Source organism: Aphelocoma coerulescens, chromosome 8, assembly GCF_041296385.1.
Source record: "Aphelocoma coerulescens isolate FSJ_1873_10779 chromosome 8, UR_Acoe_1.0, whole genome shotgun sequence".
In the NCBI taxonomy this organism is placed as follows: Eukaryota; Metazoa; Chordata; class Aves; order Passeriformes; family Corvidae; genus Aphelocoma; species Aphelocoma coerulescens.
In genome coordinates this window covers 9,220,114-9,233,919 of record NC_091022.1, presented here as the reverse complement: position 1 = coordinate 9,233,919, position 13,806 = coordinate 9,220,114, and the positions used below count along the sequence as shown (strand labels likewise).

Here is a 13,806-nt window from a genome sequence, read left to right as displayed (position 1 = left end):
TTACACAGACAGTGTAAGTTCAGTGGGTGCTGGACCTGCTGCAAGGCCACGAGTCTCTCTTTGGTTTCTGCTTTACAACTTGTACATCTTGTAGCATAGGCAAGAACTTGTGTCTGCTTTAGTAATGAGCCAGTCAAACTTGTTTCTTCTTGCAAAGTACTCCAAGGACAATCTGTAGGTTCAAAAGAAGGCCAAGGTATGTCCAGCCAGCATATGAAAAATATCTCTCTTATCAATTCTGTTTCCTTTCTGTATTTTTATTCTCTTTTAATAAAGTTTTTATTGTACTACTTCCCATAACCACTGAGAAAGGAACTTGCTGGGCAGGGATATGGATTTGAGCTGCTACTGGGGGGACAGGAGGGTCTCACTGCTCAGTAACCTATAAAAGATAGTTAATAAGTTAATTAATTGGTTAATTGAGCTCAGCAGGGTTTATAAAGCTGGTGCTTTTGAGTCTAACTTGCAGCATTCTCCAGCATTCCACAGACCTGCTTTAAACTCCTCTTTGTGCTATTTTTGGGGAAAGCTTTTAGCCAAGTTCTCCATGTGCTGCCTTCTGCTGTGTGCCCTGCAGCCAGGGATGTTCAGCAGAAGACAACTCTGCCAGATCTGAGCCCAGACCTGCTCTGGAAGCTCCCATAAAATGTTCCCTTTGCTCTTTGGCACTTAGTGAGCTGCACTAGCTGCTTACCTATGGAAGGCCTTACATTCCTGAGTTGTTTGCTTGGAGCCTGTCAAAACCAGAAATAACAGAAAATAAAGCCAGGGTAAATGTTGGTTCTTCACTTTTGTCATCTAATATGCTTTCAAAATCCAACGCAGAACCTGGAAGGGTCTCGCTTAAGAGCTGCAGCATTTTGATTGCATCATAGTTTATATGCAATGATGCCTACCATAAAATGCAACACCTGCTTTGGACTGAATTAGGGATGGGTTTGCTACTGATAACACTACATTCATCACAAGGCAATGGCAATGTTATTTTGCTGTGTGACCTGTTATTTCTGCAACTGCTGTGACTGTAGGAGCATCTGCCTTTGGGAAGAATGCCCTTCTGTTCCTGTTCCCTATATTTATAGCTCAGTTTTCCAGGATTGATTCTCTTCAAATTCGTGCATCACAACAGGTAGGTCAGTTTTTCCACTGAAATAAATCACACTTATACAAAAAGTGCACTCCATGAAGATATGTGCAAGCCATGTTATGTGTTTTTTATTTCTTGTCTATTTCCCTTCGTGTTTAATGTTTGCATTTTGTAGCCTTAAAGAAGGAAAGGGGAGAAGCCAAACAGAGCAGGTTACACCACGTTTTCTTGCATAAAAATTAGGTTTTGAATGACTTTAAGAATCCTTTCACAGACTACAGGGTTAAAAAAAAAAAGTCATTGGGATATGCTATTTAGAAGTATGAGGGCTTTTAGTCATAAAAAATCACCAATGAAAACTCTGAATTTTATTTTGCTAAGTTTTTTCATGACATAAACTAATGTTGGAGCGTGTTTCTGTACTTTAATCTGAAATATTATCTTGGCAACGATTATAGAAAGGGGATGTAGAATAAATGTTTTTGATACTGCAAATGTATACAAGAGGGGGTCATGTTTTTTTTCATGTCACAGAAACCTAGCTGGGCTTAATCAATTGCCCCTTCTTGTTAACCTTCCTTGAGGTAATTTGGTACTTGTTTCATTAGTTAAGCTTTTGCATAATTACATTTTTTGATATATTGCTACTGCATTGCAGAAGATCATATCTGTAAAGAAAAACAGGGCAAAAAAGTGTCACAGAGGATTAATGTCCTGGTTAAAATCTGCAAGCAAATTTGAACAGTTTGTTCTAAAATATTTTGTACTTCTGGCATAGACAGAAAAGCAATGTTGGTAAGCTGGAGCAAGTTTTGTGTTTGTGGGGGTTTTTTGTGTGTTAAGTCTGGCAAGATCTCTGTGGCCTGAAGCCAGTACAGCTTTGCTTTTCAGGACCAGGTTACTGGGAAGCTGATTGCTGGATTCAATCTCCTGTTGAAGGCCAGGCTTGATATTCCAATCCTGTCTTGTATGTGTGGATTTGTGTGAGAGTTCTCTCATAAACTGCCTTTAATTTGTTTAAACATAAAACTAAAGTATCCTTAATCTGCAAGGAGTCTGGAAGGATTTAGATCAGTAGCGGCTGTTATTACTGGGTCAAGGTGGCTAAAACCTATTTATCTCTTGGAGAATTATGTCTTTCATGAGTGAATGGCATCACTCACCTTTTTAAACAAATCTTCCTTTTCTTATTTCAATTTTATTTTGGGTTTGGTGTCTTAATCTGACACACATTGTAGCTTGGGCAGAGAATCCATAGCCCTGTCTTTCCCAGCTCCTGCTTCTGGGGTATTTCTGGGCAGGGAAGATGAGGTGGATGTCTCTCATTCAGGTGGGCTTTGTCTGCCTCAGGGCCATGAGCTGCAGCTGTGCTGCTGGGGTCTGTTTCACAGGGGAAAATTGGCAAAAACTTCCACAGCAGAGTTTTTCCTGAGGCTGCAGTGTTGGTGCAGAGTTGGGTGTGATTTTTACATCATTACTCCTGTATTACTTTGCTGCTTCTTGCAGAAGCTGTCAGCCTCTGGTTCCTTTCACTGGTAAGAGGTTTCCTGTATGGCCAAGCCTGTTGGATCTCACCAGGTGCTCTTTCTCCTGCAGTCCGGGCTTCAGGAGAGGCAAAAAAGCCCAACAGAAAACCTGAGAGGGATCACATGAATGGTCTTCTGAAGACATCACTGAACAAATGTTTGTGACAGAGAGTTCTGTAAATGTGCAATGCTTTTCCAAGTACCCTGGGAGGAAGCATGCCTCATTGACTGGGGACATTCATGGCTCTATTGAAAGATGGAAGAGTGAATAAACAATGCCTTATTTAAAAAAACTAAACAAGAAAAAAGTAAAACCCACCTCCTGGGAACCAGAAGCAATGCAGTTTGCTTTGATCCTTTATTTGCACAGTAGGTCAACTTTTTAATCTCTTATTCCAATTACAGTGGCAAGTACACGTTGCCCATTTCACTTTTGCTGTTGGGTTTTCTGTTCCAAGCATTGTAATTCACATAGGATTGCCTGGAAATGCAAAGTTTGTTCTTGATTTAAATAACTTTGCTCTCAGTTGCTTTTGGGTAGGGTTTTAGCCCATATTTGAGAGAAGGGACAGAATAGCCCCGTGGTGTGCTGTGCATGATGAGGAGATAACTGGAGTAATTTTTACATCTCATCTAAGCCTCTGGCTGAGGATTCTTGTACTTCAGCATCCCTGACTTGAAACTTGTGAGGATGGATTTATTTCAATTACACCTGTAATCTGATCTGTGCTTCTAAATGAGTGTGATGATTCCATGTAGCAATGGTGCTTTTTTTTTCCCCACTTTGGGGAGACTCAGTGACATAGAGGAGTTGAAGCTTAGCATGAAACCATTCAGCAGATCCACGTGATAAGTAATGGAACAATTTACTAAGGGCAAATATCACTTGGAGATATGTGGCATTTAGAGATGTACCTGATGAATCTCAGCTTTCTTGCCTTTCCTTCCCTCCCTGGTCTCTAACCCTGCTAATAAGCAATTACAGTAAGTTTGGTTTCCTGTGTTATTCCAATTCTGTGGCATAAACATATCCACAAACCAAAGGGAAAATTCATTTGGATGTCTAAGTTACTTGCTTGCATTCTTAACAGAAGTGCAAGCCTTAGCTCAGCTGAGCCCTTCAGTTGCCCTGGCTACAGGCACTTTGTATATTAATGTTTTCTCCTTATCAGAACCTGTCAGTAGCTTTCTTTTGAAAGAAGAAAATGGCAATTTCACTAGCCTTTTGGTTTTGATAAAAATCAGTGGTATCTGAGCTACTGCTGGTGAAGATTTTCTTAGCTCTTGTGGTGAAATTTGTTTTCCACAGTTGAAAGGAAAACAGTTTTAAAACCTGTTGCCTGGGCACTGAGGTGCTTGAAACCCCAAAGTCCTCCAGCTGTTTTTCAGAGCTCTGTCTAAAGTAACAGATTCCTGGCTGGCCATGGCTGGCTCAACTCACTTCTGTTCAACTTTGTGTAACCAAATTTAACAGGAGATTTTTCTTCCACACAGCAGCTGAGGGTGCTGACCTAACCATCATTTCACCAAGGTTTTGTTGGGATGTGGAAGCTCACTGTGGCATAACCCAAAGCTGTGTATTGTGGGGATTTAAGACATCAACTTCTGGCTTTGAATGGGCACAGGATGGACTGCTAGCTTGTTATTTCATATGGCTCCTGGAAACACAAGTGGGCATCCAAAACTGATGGATGTCATTCCTAGCCTGTACTCAGCCTCAGTTACCATGGTTTAGGTATTTTATAATGAAACTTGGTTATTAATGATTGCCTTGTGAGACGACCTGGAGCACTCGTGCCTGCAGGAGAAATCTTTCTGACACTGATGTGGGGATTGCAGAGCTCAGCTCTGTCAGAAAGCATGGATGAAATGGGGGGTGCTTCCATCAGGGGGCGAGCCCTGGAAATCATGCAGCTGAAACAAAACACAGCCTCAGCCACTGCCAGTGTCCTGAGTAATGTGTATTTTACATGATTTTGAAAGAGCTGATTTTTTTTTTTTTTGAGACTACAGGAAAACTCTGTTTTCAAATGCCAGCTTGTTTGTCTGATGCTAATAATCCTGGATCTGTGTCTTGGATTATTGCCTAATGGACCACAGCTTTGGAGCCAGTGTATCATAACAAATTAATTGAGGCATCTGCTTTATAATGGTCACACTTTCTTTCTTGGACTGATGAGCCGGCACTATGCAATTTCAATTTATTTGAGGTTATATTACCATTTAGTGCTTTGATAACTTGCCAAGGGTTAGGTGACTGAGTTTTCCAGCAGCATTAGCACATGAGACTCTGAATTCCTTGGTTTTGATCCTTTGAACTGTTATTCCATCTCACCAGAACGCTGAGTCACTCAATACACTGATGCTATTTGGTAATATTCCTGGAACACAGTGTAAAAGAGTTTATTCTCAGAAGTTACAAACTAATGGTGACATATTCTTAGTATGCAGCCCTATTCCTCTTACTCATTACAACGTATTCCAGCTGACACCAGAGGCCACATGCTTTTTGCTCCTTTTGGTTGCTGGGAAAATTTTGTTCAAATGTATCAATTCTCTAACCTGTGGTACCAGCACATCTCTCAGGAGATGCTGTCAAAAACCCCTGCACAGTTATATGTGGAAAAATTGCTCTGTTCAGCCATCTGCATGAGGAAAGGGAGTTTAGATGACAGTGAAGTTTAACCTTCTTCCCCAAAATGGCACCTGTATAGAGGCAGGGATGAAAAATGAGATTTACTGAACTGTGGATGCATTTGAAGAAAAGTGGAACACTTCAGATATAAAAATTTCCTCCATATTTACTGACGCAGACCCCAGCAATGTGTCGAGACACCAATAAGGAATGCTTTTAGTTTTACAAAGTGGACATTGGCTGGGTTTTTATCCTGTCCCTGCTTCCTGTGAGCAATGCAAGGGTGATTGACTATGCAAAAAGTTATGGAGTGGGAATTCCTTGTATGAAAATGGTTTGGTGGCAACAACTTTTGCCAAATTAGACCCCTGAGTTTTATATACCCTCTAAAGGGATGTTTAAATGCCTCTCTTTAAATCATAACCAGCATATTGTAGTAGTGGAAGGCATTTTGGGATTGGCTAGCTCTAAGCTTGTGTGCTTTTTGGAAGACATGTAACCTCTGTGAAGGAAAGGATTACTCCTGAAAATACCTCCTAGGCTGCTATCAGGAAAGAAATGTGCTTCCAGGCTCCTTGCCAGGCCTCAGGGTTGCATCTTTCCTTTTAGAGTATGCTTTGTTAATGCTAGGAAGATGGTGTGCTCTTGTATGTGTTGTCTCCCTAACTGGAGTAAGAGAAGTGACCTTCCAAAGGATAATTAATTGCATTTTCCTTCCTGCTTTGTTTGCTGTTTTCCTACTGAACCTAAGCTGTAAGTGCAGAGATCTGCTGGCTCTGTCCAACTGTACCTTCACTCCATCTGCTCAAGGCAGCAAATTACAAAGCTCTATTATCTATTGATAATAAAGGAAGGGCTCAGCAGGAAGTTAATTTCCCAAAATACCTTGGTATCATACACTTGCGGAGAGGTTCTGAGGAGTAAACAAACTTAAAACTGCAGAATTTCTGTACCCAGTATATAATCAGGCAATAGCAAAATCTGAGGGCTCATTTTCAGGTCATTTCAATGTGTTTTTTTTGGTGGTTTTTTTCTTCCTTGTTTATTCTGGCAGCAATGGATGGGCTTGAGGAGAGGCCAGGGATTTAGGTTTCATTCCAGGCACTAAAACACACTTTCCCATATGATGATGGAACAAGTTGGTTTTTGTAGTGGATAATTGGAGCACTTAGGAAAGCAAGCAGTCAGTGCTGTGAGTGCTCAGAGGAGCTGGGAATTCACCTTTGGTGCCACTGTTTGCAGTAGCAGAGAGCAGGTGGGAAGGGCTGGAATAGCTGGGTCAGAAATACCATGCATCTTCATGGGGGAGGAAGTGGGCACAACTGCCATGCAAGTAATAATTGGAAGAAAAATCCACAGAATATTCAGCTGACAAGTGATCCAAATAGCAATGATAATGGTTGTGTAAAGAAGGCCCTAAACATCTCTAGGGAAGTTGCATGGGAATTTTGAAAAGCTAACTTGAAGGTTCCTCCCTTCAGATACAGGCCCTAAATTGTCTTAATATGCACATCAGTTTGGGGTGTTACTACTTTTTGATGCTGCCATTTTCTGTATGATTTTTTTCAGTTTCTTCAGAGAGTCAAGGAGATGTATCAATACTTCATGGAGGGGCTGAATTTCAATCTGTGTTTACAGAAAATTTCACTATATGCCGTTTAGACATAACACTGTGACTCTTACTGAGCTTACTTCATGTTAGAACTGAAAAGCTTTTCCCTTTTGCACAGGACTAATACATTTATTTATGAGTAATAGCTGGCAAGTTTCCAGAATGTAGAAGTCACTGAAGAAACCTTATGCAGAGCCACATTTCCTACAGCAATGGGAAGGCAGAGATAAGCTGCACTTCTGATAACAGCATCTTTTCAAGGAATTACTAAGAGAGAACACAAGTGACACATCTCAGTATTTATTGATGTGTTAGAATTGATGGAGGTGCTTTATTGGCTGCTGAGCATTCTGCAATGTGTACCCATCAGGGCTTTGGTAATGTCAGCTACAAGCTACGTCACCCTCCTCTTGCTAAACAAACTCACTGTAATCTTCTCAAAGTGAAGGTAAACACAAGTTTCACTCCAAACAGGTTGGTCTGGCTGCCTTATATGGACTAAACTGTGACAAAACCAAGGACAAGCAGAGCTTTTGGCAGTGTTACAGTCTAAGTGGAAATGAGACAAAAAAGAAATTGGCTTATAAGAGAATTTTGAGAGTCCATTATCAATTATTGGAAAGAATTCCTTATAGGAAGTTGTGGAGGTTTAACAAATTTTAGGTCTGCAATGAGAGTCTATGGACAAGTCTAAGAATCGGGCTTAGATGATTGCTTGGAGAATATCTGCAAACTTATTTGGCTTAATTCATTAACTGAGCCCTGCACCATCCTCCAGATTCAATTAAAAGCAGACACATCAAACATGCCTATCTTATTTGGAGATTTCTGCCATGCAGAATATTACATAGTTATAACAAAATGCAGACCACTCCCTGTGGTTTTCTTGCTTAACATAAATATTTGTTCGGTCACGATAATAAATACATATAAATATTGAGCATATTAAAAATCAATCTTTCTAACAGTGCCTCACAGCTCTTATTTGCTCTTTGAAGACTGACAGTTAATTGTCTATTATTTAATCAGCAGCTGCCCTGTCTTAGCAGGCTGAGGCCTCCTTATGTGCTACATACTTGTAATAAAGCTGCACTGGTCTTCAAAACTGGATGGCAGGGATAAATGGTCTCTTGAAATTTAAGCACTGTATAAAATAACAGATTTTTCTCAAAGCAGGTAAAAGTAACTTCATAAGATTAAAGCAAAACATGTGGCTACTTGTGTTGAGGATCTAGAGGGGTGTGCACAGCAACAAACCAGTGTAAATTAGCTTGAGTTAGCTGGACTATTCAGGACCTTCTCTAAAGCCAGATGCTTCTAATTGTGAGGAGTAGAAACAGAAAACAAAAACCTTCCCTGTGGCCCTTGAGAATGTACCAGTGGATGAAGTTGATGCAGTAAGGATTTAAAGAATAAAGGAAGTGTGTGGGCTTCCTGCTTTTCTCTTTGGTTTGGTTTTGATTTTTTTTTTTTTCTTCTCCACAGACAGTACCTATTATACCTTCCCATTCTGGACACAGTTCTGGGAATGCTTTGACATCATCTTCATTAGGGAATTGTTTTGTTGCTTTATCATGTTGTATTACTCACAGGAATAGGCAAAAGGTTTACAGAAGCAGGTTGTGCAGATGTGGTGTGGTTGTAAAGATACAATCATACTTGAAGTTAAACTTTTCCCATGGAAGATGCTGGATTTAAGAACTAAACTGGGGAGTTGTAATTAAATAAGGAATATTACATATTTTTATATGTGATCTTTAACAAGGTATGAGAGGGGAAACAAGAAAATTGAGTCAAAGCAAGCACAGAAGCAAATAACAGTTTAAGAAACAACTGTTTATCTAAGCTAACTACATCTTTTTATACACCAAGAAACCTGTGATTTTTCTTAATGCTCTTGGTGAACTACTCATTTTGGGAGTCCAGTGGGGTTTTTTTTACGTGTGTGAGATTATCCACATGTTCTCTGGGAACTGCTGTGACAATTGTAGTGCTGCTTTAAGCAGTGCTGGGTAATTATTTTCTTGCTGGGAGCTGATGAGGCCTTCCAAGTGTCTTTGGGAGTGTTCAAACAGATCTCTGACAGCAGTGTTGCTTGCAAAAGCATGAATTAAAAAGGGAGGGAAGCACAAGACCCACAGCTCCATGACAGAAATCATGAGCTATATCCAGCTATTGGCTTTCTCTTCTCTCTGGGCACTTTGGGCTGAACAGCAATGACTGCAGCTGCTTCCAACTGGACTTAATATTAAAGGAAATGAGTGACACAACTGGTCCTTTTTGCATGCTGAAATCAATCCATCTTTGGAGAGGCTGGAAAGGTGAAGTGTGAAAGGACATAACTTGCCTGTTTCCTGATCTTTTCCCAAAATGCTGCTCTCTTTGTGAAGTTACCTTTGAAATCTCACTTCTGTATCACAGGAAAATTCCTCTTTTTTTCCCCAGTCCATGTCCAGGTGCAGCTTCTTGTTCATCACCTTTCCTGATCAGTATGGATTGGTACCAGTGCAGGACCGGTACAAAAGTAAATTACAGATGCATGAAGATGTAAGATGTATGAATAAATAAAATTGCTACAATGTATAAAATACAAATTATATTAAAAACAAACTACTCTGCTTTATATGAAAGTTACTCCCCTTGTCTTTTGCTTTTAAAGCACCGCTTTGTTTGGTGGTTTTGTTCTTTTTTGATTGATGTTATAGGTATAGCCACATCCCTCTTGTGAGGCTGCACTTCTTGTTTCTCACTTATCTGAGAATCTGTCTGGGATTAATTCTGCACTGGATAGTGTGGTTGCGTCTGCCATCTCATTTGTCACGCTGCAGTGAAGCAGAGTACGCCTTGTGCTTTTAGCTTCAGTGAGCTTTATCGCTTATTAATTGTCACAGACCTTAGTAATTTGCTGCTGTGAATTCTTTTCAAATCTTGCACTTCACACTAGAAAGGTTAATGGCAAGCAGCTGAATTTAAATGACAAACCTAATGGTGCAATTATTTCCTGATAGGATTCTTTAGACAAGGGGCAGTAACAATTTCAGTTTCCTGAATGTCTTTGGGGACCTTATTTTTGGTATTGCCTAAGACAAGGCTCTGCCTGCCCAGGCAGGTCTGCTTTGTACATCTATCAACAGAGCTGTCTGGCCAAGGAAAAGAAAGGAGGATGGTGCTCCAAACAGAATAAAAATAGCAATAGTGGAAAACTGACCAAAACCCATTTTAATTCATTGAAAACCAAAGGAATGCTGAGTTTCTATAATGGTATTTCCCATTGGATTCAAACTGCCCCCTTTACAGCATTGGTCATAAATACTTTTTTCATTGCTTCAGTAATATTATTGCACATCTGGACTAAATGTGATCAGTCTTGGATGTTACTGGTGCAATATGTGCTGGTGCATTTGCAGGAATGGACTGTGCACAAGCTGGGAGGGATAAGCAAATTTCTCATCTCCACATGTGGTAGTCTTTAAACTGTTTGTGAGGGTTTGAGAAAGTTTTGTGTTAGGCTAAATGGGAAGCCAGACTCTTTTTATAGTTTTGTTTCTCTGCTTTCTTAGCTCTTGTTATTCCTGGTCTTGCAGGAGTGGTGTCCTAATTAAAACACTCTGCCTTCTGAAGCCTGTTGAACATATGTCAATTGTGTTTTTAAATGAAAAAAGGTCAAATAAAATAGAATGAGAAAAGTCTGTTGGAAACTTTAATTTTCTGATTTATGTTTAGATGTTTGGTGCAGTTTGCTTCTCTAAATGCCTCTGTATAATTAAATGATTATGAGTAATTGTTTTGTGGGTTTTTAAGCTGTATGCATTAAGAATAATTTTCTAGTACAAAAATACAGAATTATGCACTCTTACTGAAATAGAAACTGTAATTTAAGACTGCTTGATGTGGTAATGTGGATATTGTGTCTTTAGATGGAAATCTCAGAAGAATCTGTCTTAATAAAGAGCTGAGGTTTATTTATATGTCCTAATTTTTAACCCTGTTTCTTTGAACATTAAAAGTTAACATTAATGTCATGGTAGTAATCCCTTCAATGTTCCTGTAGCTGATGGATTCACTAAGTACAACACTTAGGTTGCCCTCTCTCATGGGTGCAGTGTTTATCTGGTTGGTTGTAGCAGGTAAAGGAGCCCCAGGTTGCTGCGGTGGTTTTTCTATTTTCATTGCCTTGGGAGGCAGAGCCTGTGCTGGTGGCAGCTCATTCAGTTGTCCTGCAGCTCCTGGGATATCTGGGGGGACTCAAGTGTTTGTTGTGGCTGGGAGTGGGCTGTCTAAAGGTGTGGCCCTGGCCAAAAAGGAAGGTGGAGGGGAGGAGGTCAGGTTAGGGTGAGCTGGCCCTCTCCCCAACTCCTTCCTGCTGTTTATTTGGGGCAGTATTCCCCCAGGAAACCTGAAATGCCCCAATTTTAAATTATTTCTTACCTCTTGTGACTCCTCCACTTTTTTTTTTTTTTTTTAAAGCAGCATGTTCTAATGCCCTGGGGCTTTCCATGAGGCCTACCAGCATTGCCATAATGTAAATAGCTGACAGTCTAGGCCTCTCTGTCCAGAAATCCTTCCAAGTTACATCACTGCTAAAGCCTAACAGCCTCAGAGTCATGAGTGCTTTAATCAAAGCAGCTTCTCAGCAGTGCTTAGAAACTTGTGCTAGTGGGGTCAGGTAGCTCTTGGCACGGGAAATGATCTTTCTTCTGCTTATGTGAAGTGCAGGTGGAGTAGATTAACACCTCTCTGCAAGTGTGGGTGTACTACAGCTGGCTAGCTTCACTTGTAAATCACTAGATTCTGGGTAGAAAAGCTCTTTTTATAGCCAAAATGGCTGGCAGACCCCATGCAGGTACAAAAATTGGAAGAATTATTTCAAAAGCTGTGGAAGAACTACTATCTGGATCATTTAGACAATGAGCTTCATGCTCCACTGCACAATAATCAGTAAATCCAGGCTAAAATGCTAAAGGCAAAATTATTAGCATAATCTGTTAAACATTTACCTACTGAAACAGATAAAATCTTTGCTAGATTTCATCTTCACTGTTTGATCTTCTGAAAAGCCTCCCTGAATGTTTTGCAATGCTTTGCAAGTTTATTAGAGAGCAGAGCTAGACAGAACATAATTATCTTGGTAACTGTTTTTTATAATTTATCACTTCTATAATTGGCACTAGAAGTAGATTTTTCCTACTCTTCCATACTTAGCCATGTAAAACTACCTGGTTTAAATGTCACTGAGCTCTTCATCCAGCGTGCTACAATTGCAAAGACAATACAGGTTTATTATCCCATGAGCAATTTTATCCTGCTTTAGCACAAATTGTGCTGCAGGGAAGCAATTGCTGTGCTGAAGTAGCAGCAACAAAAGTTTCTCCAGAATTGCCCCACTGTAATTTGGTTGGAGGAACTGTGGAACTGAGGGCTTTGCTGTGCACTGATGTTTTCGAGGTGCTTTGGCATGTGTAACCCAGCTTGATTATGTGGAGAATGTGGTGATGTTGGAGGGATCTGTAGGGATAGAGTGGAGAGAGATCTTTAAAGTAGCATCAGGTTACTCCTGCGAGAGTATGAACTCATCCAAAAGAGCTGTGGTAGATGCTAATCTGGAACCAATGCTGTGTACACAATATAAATCTTGAGTTATTTAAAACAAACATCAAACCCTTTAAAATCCTGGAACATGAGAGCGCTAAATATGCTTTAACAAAAAAGTCTGTATTGAGTGTAAAAAATATGGAAGGCAGACAGAAAAGGAAGGAATTTGTAGAGCTACTGAGATAAACATATAAAGAAAATATGTTCTAGGAAACAAGAGCAGGGTGCCCACCAGCAGAAACTGTTGCAAAGATGCAACTAAAATGAAAAGTAGTGAGAGAGTGAAGAAGGTAACGAGGAATAAACAAATAATTTCTGCACTGATATCTGAACTGATATGAGATTACATGTATTAGTTATAAAATCCTCCTTCATTATTAAAAGATTATTTTAGCAACAGATACAATTATGAGTGAAGAAATGTGGGTAATCATTCAGCAGCCAGGTGTTTCTTTCTTTTGAAGTTTTTTCATTGAACATGACTCTTTTTGAATTATTATATTTAAAACTAAGTATGTTTTCATTGGTAGAGAGTAAATAATAGAAAATATTGATGGTTACTGCTGTTGAGAACTAATGTAATCTGCCATGGTCCTGAAAGACTCATTAATAACTGACTGGGTCATGTCTTGTGAATGAGAAATCTTTAGCATTGCAAATACCTGAAAACTGCTTTTACAGATTTTGGGAGTTCTTTCTTTGTGAATTTATGCAGGTAAGTTACAGTCCTGTCTTCTTTTTCTCTAACCAAAGGCAAAGCAAATCACGGCTTGGCCAGAAGGAAATAACTCCATGAAGTAATTGAGTATGGAACAATTTCTTGGGGGGGGGGGTGGGGGGAATCTTGTTCATATTTACCCACCTGTTTGATTCTGAGGTGATTACTGGAATCAACACTTGCACGTGAGGAGTGTGGGAGAAAAAACTATTTGCCTTGGCTGGTGCTGTGTGTGGTGACAGCCCTCATGATGGATGTTGTGGGCAAGTTTTGACTTAGCAGCCTGAGACTCATGAGATAGGCAAGCCAGGACATGCACAGGGGTAGCAAATTAGTGCTGTCACGAGATGAATGCCACGTTCCTTCAGGACCTGGCAGATGCAGCAGCAATTTGTCATTTCTGGTTGCTGGCATTCCCAGTGCTTGTGAAATGCAATCTCCCAGCTGTGGCTTGGTGTTGTACCTCAGGCCTGGCACCGGCCTGCCAGAGCACAGTCTCAGCACCACGACAGAGCAGCTGCTCTCTGCCGCTGGGCAGGAAGGCAGCGCTCACATCAAGCCTTTGATACAAGTTTTAGGGTTTGCTTTCTGAGTTGTTTCCCCTTGAGGAGATCTGTGGGCTCCTGTATCAGTGAC

At 40.3% G+C, this 13,806-nt stretch overlaps 1 protein-coding gene across 2 annotated transcripts in view; it reads left to right on the top strand.

Moving 5' to 3' along the window:
- The first annotated feature begins 488 nt into the window (after positions 1–488).
- RGS4 (regulator of G protein signaling 4) overlaps positions 489–13,806 on the top strand; it is a 124,770-nt gene continuing 111,452 nt past the window's right edge. For both annotated transcript variants that reach the window (XM_069023810.1, XM_069023805.1), the window contains exon 1: positions 489–1,129. The gene's annotated coding sequence lies outside the window, so the exon portion shown is untranslated. The remainder of the gene's footprint in view (positions 1,130–13,806) is intronic.